Source organism: Chrysochloris asiatica, unplaced genomic scaffold (genome assembly GCF_000296735.1).
Source record: "Chrysochloris asiatica unplaced genomic scaffold, ChrAsi1.0 scaffold00013, whole genome shotgun sequence".
NCBI classification, from domain to species: Eukaryota; Metazoa; Chordata; class Mammalia; order Afrosoricida; family Chrysochloridae; genus Chrysochloris; species Chrysochloris asiatica.
The window spans coordinates 36164820-36172984 of NW_006408531.1; positions in this window are offsets into that span (position 1 = coordinate 36164820).

Below are 8165 nucleotides of genomic sequence, written 5' to 3' on the forward strand. Positions count from 1 at the left end.
TAATACAAAAGTTCAAAAACATAAAAAACAAAAAATGTTGGTAAATGTGTGGAGAGATTAGAACCCTCCTACATTGATGATGGAACTGTAAAATGGTTCAACTACTGTGGAAATGGTATGGCATTTCCTTAAAAAGTTGGAAATATAAATACCATATGACCCAGCAATCCCTGTACTTAGTACATCTCCACAAGAAATATGAGCCAGGACATGAGAAGATAGATGTTCATTGCACCAATGCTCATTGCAGCACTATACACTGGCTAGACAGTAGGCACAGTAACTTGGGTGATGGTGATGGCAATATAAAAGAAGGGGTAGTGCAAAAAACCCAGGAAGATGGAGGTTGACAGAAGAATAATGAAGATTGGGGAAGACGCATGGAGGTGTGCAAGAGCTAAAGGGAATAGAGGTAAATAGTGGTATATGTACAATCTGGGAACAACAGTGCTCTGTGTATAGACACATGGACAAGACACAGGATGAATGTGTATGGGAGGAAGAGTGGGATATGTATATATATTTATGTATCCCACAGATATGTAAGATTTACAGCCTCAGAAACCCTGTACAGGGTAGCTATGAGTCGGAACTGACTCACGGCACACCACTAACCATAGGAATAAAACGAGACAACTGTTGTTGCATGGAAGGGATTGCAATCATTTAGATGAAACAAAGTGTATGATTTGTTGAATGTAAAACTGATGATCTTGTCTGTAATCCTTCATTCAAGTCACAATAAAAAATTATATATAAAAAATAACTGAATTATGGTGATACTTGGGCAGTCCTAAAATTTTCTCAATATCATCCAGATGTATTCTTTCATTTTTCTAATTTTCTGGTATATAAATTATCATCAAACTGTCTAGTTTCAATTGGATAACTTCATGCTATATAAATTATACCTCAATAAAATTGAAAACAATTTTAACTTAATAGAAAAAAGGAATAGTATCAGAGTTGTTAATATAATAAAAATAAGCACTGTTAAAAAATGGAGAACTCCTTTGAAATTTACTCCTGATGAATTTCTGCTTTCCTAAATTACTTGAATTACTGGAGTCCTGGTGTGGCACTGCAGGTTAATGTGCTGGACTGTAAGGTCAGTTTGAGCCACAGGGTGGGCAGTTCAAGCTCACTGGCTGCTCCTCAGACACTCTATAAAGGGTTGTTATGAGCCGGAACTGATTCGAAGACACTTAACAATAGCACCACCAAATCACTTGAATGGGTATTGGGTTAATGTCAATTAAGCAGTACATTTAAATATGACCCATCTACTGATATTAAACACAGTCTTATCATTTCATCCCCAGACACAAATAAAAAATATAATTTTGTACAATGTAAGGCTTCTGAACTCCAAGAAAAAAGCAAAACAAAGTCCTACTTTGAATCCCTTCATTGGATGAGGTGTGAATATGTAGAAAGTTTGTGCAGGGTCAGAACTGTGTGGCATCATCCCACCCACACATAAAACAGTGATTCATTACTATTAAAAATTATAGCAAAGCTACTTCTCAATTGGATTTTCATCATAAGTAAATGGTAAATAATTCCTTTACAGTTCACCTTGCTTGGTAAATGATAACCCAGAACTATTGAAAATTCTATGTTCTCCTTAAGTGCACAGGTGATTATAGATAGACTTAGCCACTTAAAAGACTAAGAATTTGACAAACATTTGCTTAAGAAATATTCGAGAGAGTTGTTTTACCCATTTGAGGAATAAAGGGACTAACACTGCCCTTTTAGTAATGATGACTCATTAATTTATTCTTATTAGCCTTAAAATTGCAAATGATTCAACTGGTTGAACTGTGTGAAATGGTGGGTGGCACAGCAGGAAGTCTGATGCTGACATAATTAACTGTAGACGCTAACACCTCACAGAAGATATTCCCATGATCACATTCATTCTGCTTTTACTTTGTGCCTCCAGGTCTCTTAGAACTGGAGATGTAATGTCTATGGGTTGCTTTGAGATGAAATGTATATCTAAAGAGAAGGCATTACTTTACTAGAGAAGCATCTGCTTAAAGCTTGCCAAAAACAATGTGGACAAGAGTAAAGGCCCTAAATGACCATGACATCATCATCTCAGCTGGAACTACAAGATTATAAGAATCAGCACGTAATTTTCCTAAATTCTTCCTTCAAATAATTGACTGTTTATCTGACTTACTCTCCTTTATTATTATTTTAAAGGAGGCTTTGTAGCATAGTGTTTATGCATTGGACTGTAAACAGAAATGTCAGCTGTTCAAATCTATCAGCTACTCCATGAGAAAGAGGAGGCTTTCTGCTCCTGTACCTGATCACTATGAATTAGAACCAATTCCATGCCACAACACTACCACCACCACCACCACCAACAACAACATTTTTGTTTTATTCCAAATTTTTCTTCCTTGTTCTTACTATTTTGGATTTTTCCAAGTCTCTTAACATTGTTGATTATATATTGACTTTTAATTTGGAGGACCCCAATATATTATCCTTATATATTGACTTTTGATGATAGAAAATCAGGAGCTAAATAGATATTTCCTTGGGAAATGAAATTTTAGAGATGCATATCAATGCCTGTATCTCACTAAGTCTTTATTGAGTTAGATTTAAAGGCTGAAACAATTTTTTTGTTCTATCTTAACCACAAAAGATTAAATATCTGTCCTTCCTGAATTAAGTTGCAGTAATGCAAATCATCAATTTGAATAAAAATAACAGATCTTTTATTTTGCTAAGCTTTGGTGATCTTATTCATTAATCAATTTTTTGATATTTAAAGTTAATAAGATAGCAATTTTAACCTCTTTAAAAATAGATGTTGAATTTAACAATTTTAAGAGATTATAAGAATTTTGGGGTTCCACGTATTTAGAATCAGATAAAATATTTGTTCTGTAACCAATTTATGAACCAACAACTCTTAACAGCAACAATCAATTCTAAGGGTGTTATTAAAATAATCCATGACTATATCAAGAGTTGACTTTGTACTTGCTTCTCATAATTTTTCTATCCACACTCAGGTTTTAAATAATCCCACAAGGAAGAGTGATCTTCAGAAGAGACAAACTCAGATAGAGGAGACTTTTTTTAATTGTTGTCAATAGAGTATTAAAATACTTGTTTTACTAATTTCTTTACCTCAGTTAGAATCTACCATTACTCATGGTCAGACTCTGTCTAGAGAGAAGGGTGGACAAATCCTAAATTTTCCTGACTGGCTCAAAAGAACCTGTCTTGCAGTAGGCACCAACAAACCTTGAAGAATCTCAGTTGTACTTTCCCAAACATCTTCCCTGAAATTGTCTTCTCTCACTATTACTATGCCTTTGGAACCAGCTAACTAGAATTCAGCAGCTAGATTCCAGTGTTTCATTTTGCTGGACACAAACAGAAAAACTTTTTTTTTTTTTTTCATGTAGCTAGGAGGCAACTTAGACATTTGGCTAACTAAAATGGGGGGACTGTAAAGGCATGAAGTGACTGGCTTACAAATTTTCAAGAGGGAGTTTAGTTTCAGAATGTGTAGGGGAGGGTAGAGTCTTTACTGAATGGTTTTCATGACTAATTGTGAGTATCACAACTGTAAAGATATAGGTTTTATAGCAAAAAGTGGGGAGTAGTTAGACTTACATTCCAGGAACAGAGGACCCTAGGACCATCAAAGGAGAAGAGCAGGAGCGGAATGTGGGACCCTATCTAGAGTAGTAGTGGCATCAAGGATGGAGGCAGAGTTGATGACCTGGAGAGATGGAGCAGCTGAGGACTCTAGACCAATGGAAGGCAAGGGACTGTGTCCTGGCAACCAGGGTGTGGGCTTGCAGAGTGTGCCCTTTGGTTGTTTGGATGATTGTATATTCTTGAGTGTTTTGGCGTACATCGAAAAGAACCCCAAACCAGAGGGATTAGAGGCAAGTACTGTTGAATAATTATGCATGGAGGGAATAGCAATTGCAATGCAATGAAATACGATAGGATGAATGTAGAATTTATGTTCTCCCATGGAAACTATCACTCAATTCACAATAAAAACTTGAAAAAAAAAAAAAGTAGCTAGTACCTATATATAATACTGTATCTTAAAAGCCAGAATAAGACGTGGCACAAAGAACTTTGACTCAGACTCAGGAATCCTAGCTTGCTATTGCTTTGCCAACGAAATAGGTTGTGTATTCCAGATCAAATCTCTGGGACCTCATGTCCATAAAATAATTTATGGATTTAGCTACTTGAGCTCCAATGAAACAGCTCTAAAATACTATTCCAGAAACTGAAAGGTTAATAGTAAGCCAACAAGCTAATGGGCTGGAAAGTCACCTCTAAAATTTAGAAACTGAATCTCATATTCCAGGACTATTCATGACATCATAGATATATTGTGGTGACTATAATATGGAGGGAGCAATGAGGATTATGTGAAATTCCCTCAAAAGTAAAACAGTAACAACTGTACATAATTATTGCATTTTCCACATCTAACCTTTTGGTCAGTTAGAAAGACTATGGTTCTAAAGGGCTTAGATGTTAGCACTCATTTAATTAAAAAGTTAAATGAAAAATAAGAACAGAAACTAAAGTCAAAATAAGGCCCAACCCTTAACTAACTCTCACCTTACTGTGACCTTCTTCCCCAAGTCAAATCATACCAAACATTGTTTCCAATTAGGAGCAAATAGTCATAGCTATTTTGGTTCAGTAAATGTTATTGAGGAGGATTTCACAGGAAAAATTCAATGGGCAAAACTCAAGGTCTTTGCTAACATTTTTTCCAGGTCAGTACTGATATTCTCTCAATCTTGCTTCAATTACCTTAGTCAAAACCTAGAAACCTAAATGGCAGGGCCATAAGGAGTCATTTGGAACAGTCATTGTATAAAAACTGAAGAAGCCCTTTGAAGTTGTTGGCTCTCAAGTGAGTATTTGCTTCCAGTTAGAGACAGCCTGACATAGTATCTGGTGCATTGGAGGCACTCAGTAAATGCTGAATTGATGAATAGTGGTGGTGGTGGTGGTGGAGTCCCTGCTGACTCACAGCAGCCCTGCATAGGGTTTCAGAGGCTGTACATCTTTTGTTGTTGTTGTTGTTTGTGTGCCGTTGAGTCGGTTCCAACTCATAGTGACACTGTACAGGGTTCCCGAGGCTGTAAATCTTGACAGGAGCAGAAAGCCTCGTCTTTCTTCCGCAGAACAGCTAGTAGTTTCGAACTCCTGACCATAGACTGCTGACCTTGAAGTTAGCAGCCTGACTCATACTCATTGCACAGCCAGAGCTCCTTGAATTGATGACTACATACCTAAATAGGCTTTGTTTGGATGAGTTCCATCCCTGTTCTCTGGCATAGTGGTGCAGTCCATTTCCACTCTCTCATAAGTGAGAAACAGGGGCTATGGGAATAGTTTCTTTAACCTGTTTCTGTATCTCTCTTAAAGATCTCTATCAGCTATAATGTAAACAGTTGACCTTTACACTTCCTCTAAACATGTTTTCATGGAATCTCCACATCACAACTACAAAAATTAAAAGTCTTTTAAAATATCAATCTCTGACTAGAAGGTTTCTCATCTGACCAAACTGAAAGTCCATAGACTGTTTAAATTGGAGATTGTTGGTGTGAAACATTTAGTGATTTTCTAACTTGGTTGAACTTTAGAAAATTCTCTATTATTGACACAAATAAATGTTTAATAAATGCTTGTATAATAAATGACATAGGGTGTACACTGTAAGGTGTTTCAGGAAAGATTTTATAATAAATTTTGAGTGGTTCCCATCAAGCCCAAATATCTGTGTGGCTAACTCTAATTTTCCTCTATTCTCAAGTTGGCATTGCTTTCATTCATGTTATATTAATTTCATGAGTTTAACTTTAGAAAGAAGGACTACTTGTCAAACACAAAATGAAGGATCTCAAAGAAGTGGAGTTTACTCAGTGAAATCTGCTTGCAAACATGCTGTGTCCATTATGTGCCCTCACATTTAATAAAGTCAAGAATGCCAGGATACTGCAACTAACAGAATTTTGCTGAAGATCAAAGTAAAACAAGCTTCTTAAACAGAATTTCTATAGGTGATGATCACTTGAACTGTAGTAATTACCAATTGAAGGCAATTAGTTTCCTTCCTGACACTGAAAAGTTCAAAGAGCAAGCTGATTTTCTAGGCCCCTAACTCTAAGGCTCATTTGTGATTATTGCAGCTAATTCTAAGGGTGCAGGGATTAGAGTATGCTTTATTTTAGAAGTCTTTGAAGTTCTTTGCTGAAGTCTACTTTAAAATATCCTGAGTAGTTTGATTAATACTAATAGGCAAATTTGTTTTTTTCACTCCTGAGTTGATTCAATCATAGTTTTATGGCAGTATTTGTTTTATAATTCTATAACTTCCTAATTAAATTGAAAAATAAGTATTGGGTATAAAATCTTTTATGTTGAAGATGTTTAAAAAGAAAGAGCAAATATGAAGAAAATGCTAATGCTCTGTTTTTCCCCATTTTTAGACAGACTTGTTATCATATATATTGTTGTTGTTGTTGTCAGATGCCATCGAGTTGGTATTTACCCTCTGTAAATCCAGATTTTTTTTTTTTTTAGTGTTAATTTGGAGCAAGGAAGAAGTTTTGGATGGTGGATATGACCTATTATTACTTGGGATTTAATCAAGTCATTGAATATAATAGTAGTTGTTATTGTTATTAGCATGTGGGCTAGTCCCTGAAATAGAGGAGGAAAGCAACAGATAGAGTTTCAGTAAAGAACTGAAAGCTTATTATTACAAAACTTAAACTAGAAAGCTACTTAAAATACAACTTCCAGCGCAATTCCTGAGTTTTAAAGATGCTGACACTAAATCTCAGAGGAATAAACTATCTCAGGTTATATTATCATTTAGTGAATTGGTTGAAGCTAGAATCCATGTCTTCTACACTCCTTTTTCGAGATCTCTTGTTGTTTAGGCACTGTTGAGTCGGTTCTGACTCATAGCAACACTATGCACAACAGAACGAAATACTGCCTGGTTGGGTGTCATCCTCACTATCATTATTATGCTTGAACCCAATGCTGCTGCCTTTGTGCCAATCCATCTCATCGGGGTTCTACCTATTTTTCATTGATGTTCCATTTACCAAGCATAATGTCTTTCTCCAGAGACTGGTCCCTCTTGATGATATGTCCAAAGTAGGAGAGACAAAATCTCACCATTCTGACTTGTAAGGAGCATTCTGGTTATATTTCTTCCACCACAGATTTGTTAGTTCTTCTGAGAACCCACAGTACTTTAATAGTCTCCTTCAACCCCATAACTCAAATGTATCAATTCTTCCACGATCATTCATATTATTGTCCGATTTTCATATGTGTATGAGGCTATTTAAAATATTTGGACAAGATGTACCTTAGTCCTCAAGCTGACATCTTTACTCTTGAACACTATGAAGAGGTCTTGTGCAATAGATTTGCCTAAATCAATATGCTGTTTTATTTCCTGTCTGCTGCTTCCTTGAGTGTTCATAATGGACCCAAGCAAAATGAAGTATTTGACAACTTCAATCTTTTCTCCATTATTCATGTTATTTATTGGCCCAGTGCTGAGGATTTTTGTTTCATTTACACTAAGATGCAACCCATGCCAAAGACTGTGATCTTTGATCTTCCTCAGTAAGTATTTTATGTCCTCTTTACTTTCAGCAAGCAAGGTTGTATCATCTGCATATCACTGGTTGTTAATGAGTCTTCATGCAAATCAGATGCCACGTTCTTCTGTTCTTCTTCATATAAACCAGTGTCTTGAATTGATTGCTCACCATACAGATTAAATAAGCATGGTGAAAGAATACAACCCTGGCACACATTTCAAGTCTCACTAGATATGTTGTTGTTGTTAGGTGCCATCGACCTGGAAGAAGTGCAGCCAGCATGCTCACTAGATATACTGACTGTAAAAATAAGTGACTACATGGACTGAACTATCCATAAAATTATTAACCTAAATGTTGTTGGTGTTATTGTGAAGTGCTTTCTAGTCAGTTCCAACCCATAGGGTTTCCAAGGAGCAGCTGGTGAGCTTGAGCTGCCGACATTGCAGTTCAAATGGTTTTGTAGTCTGGCGCATTAACCCACAGCACCACACCAGAACTTAGTCTCTGATT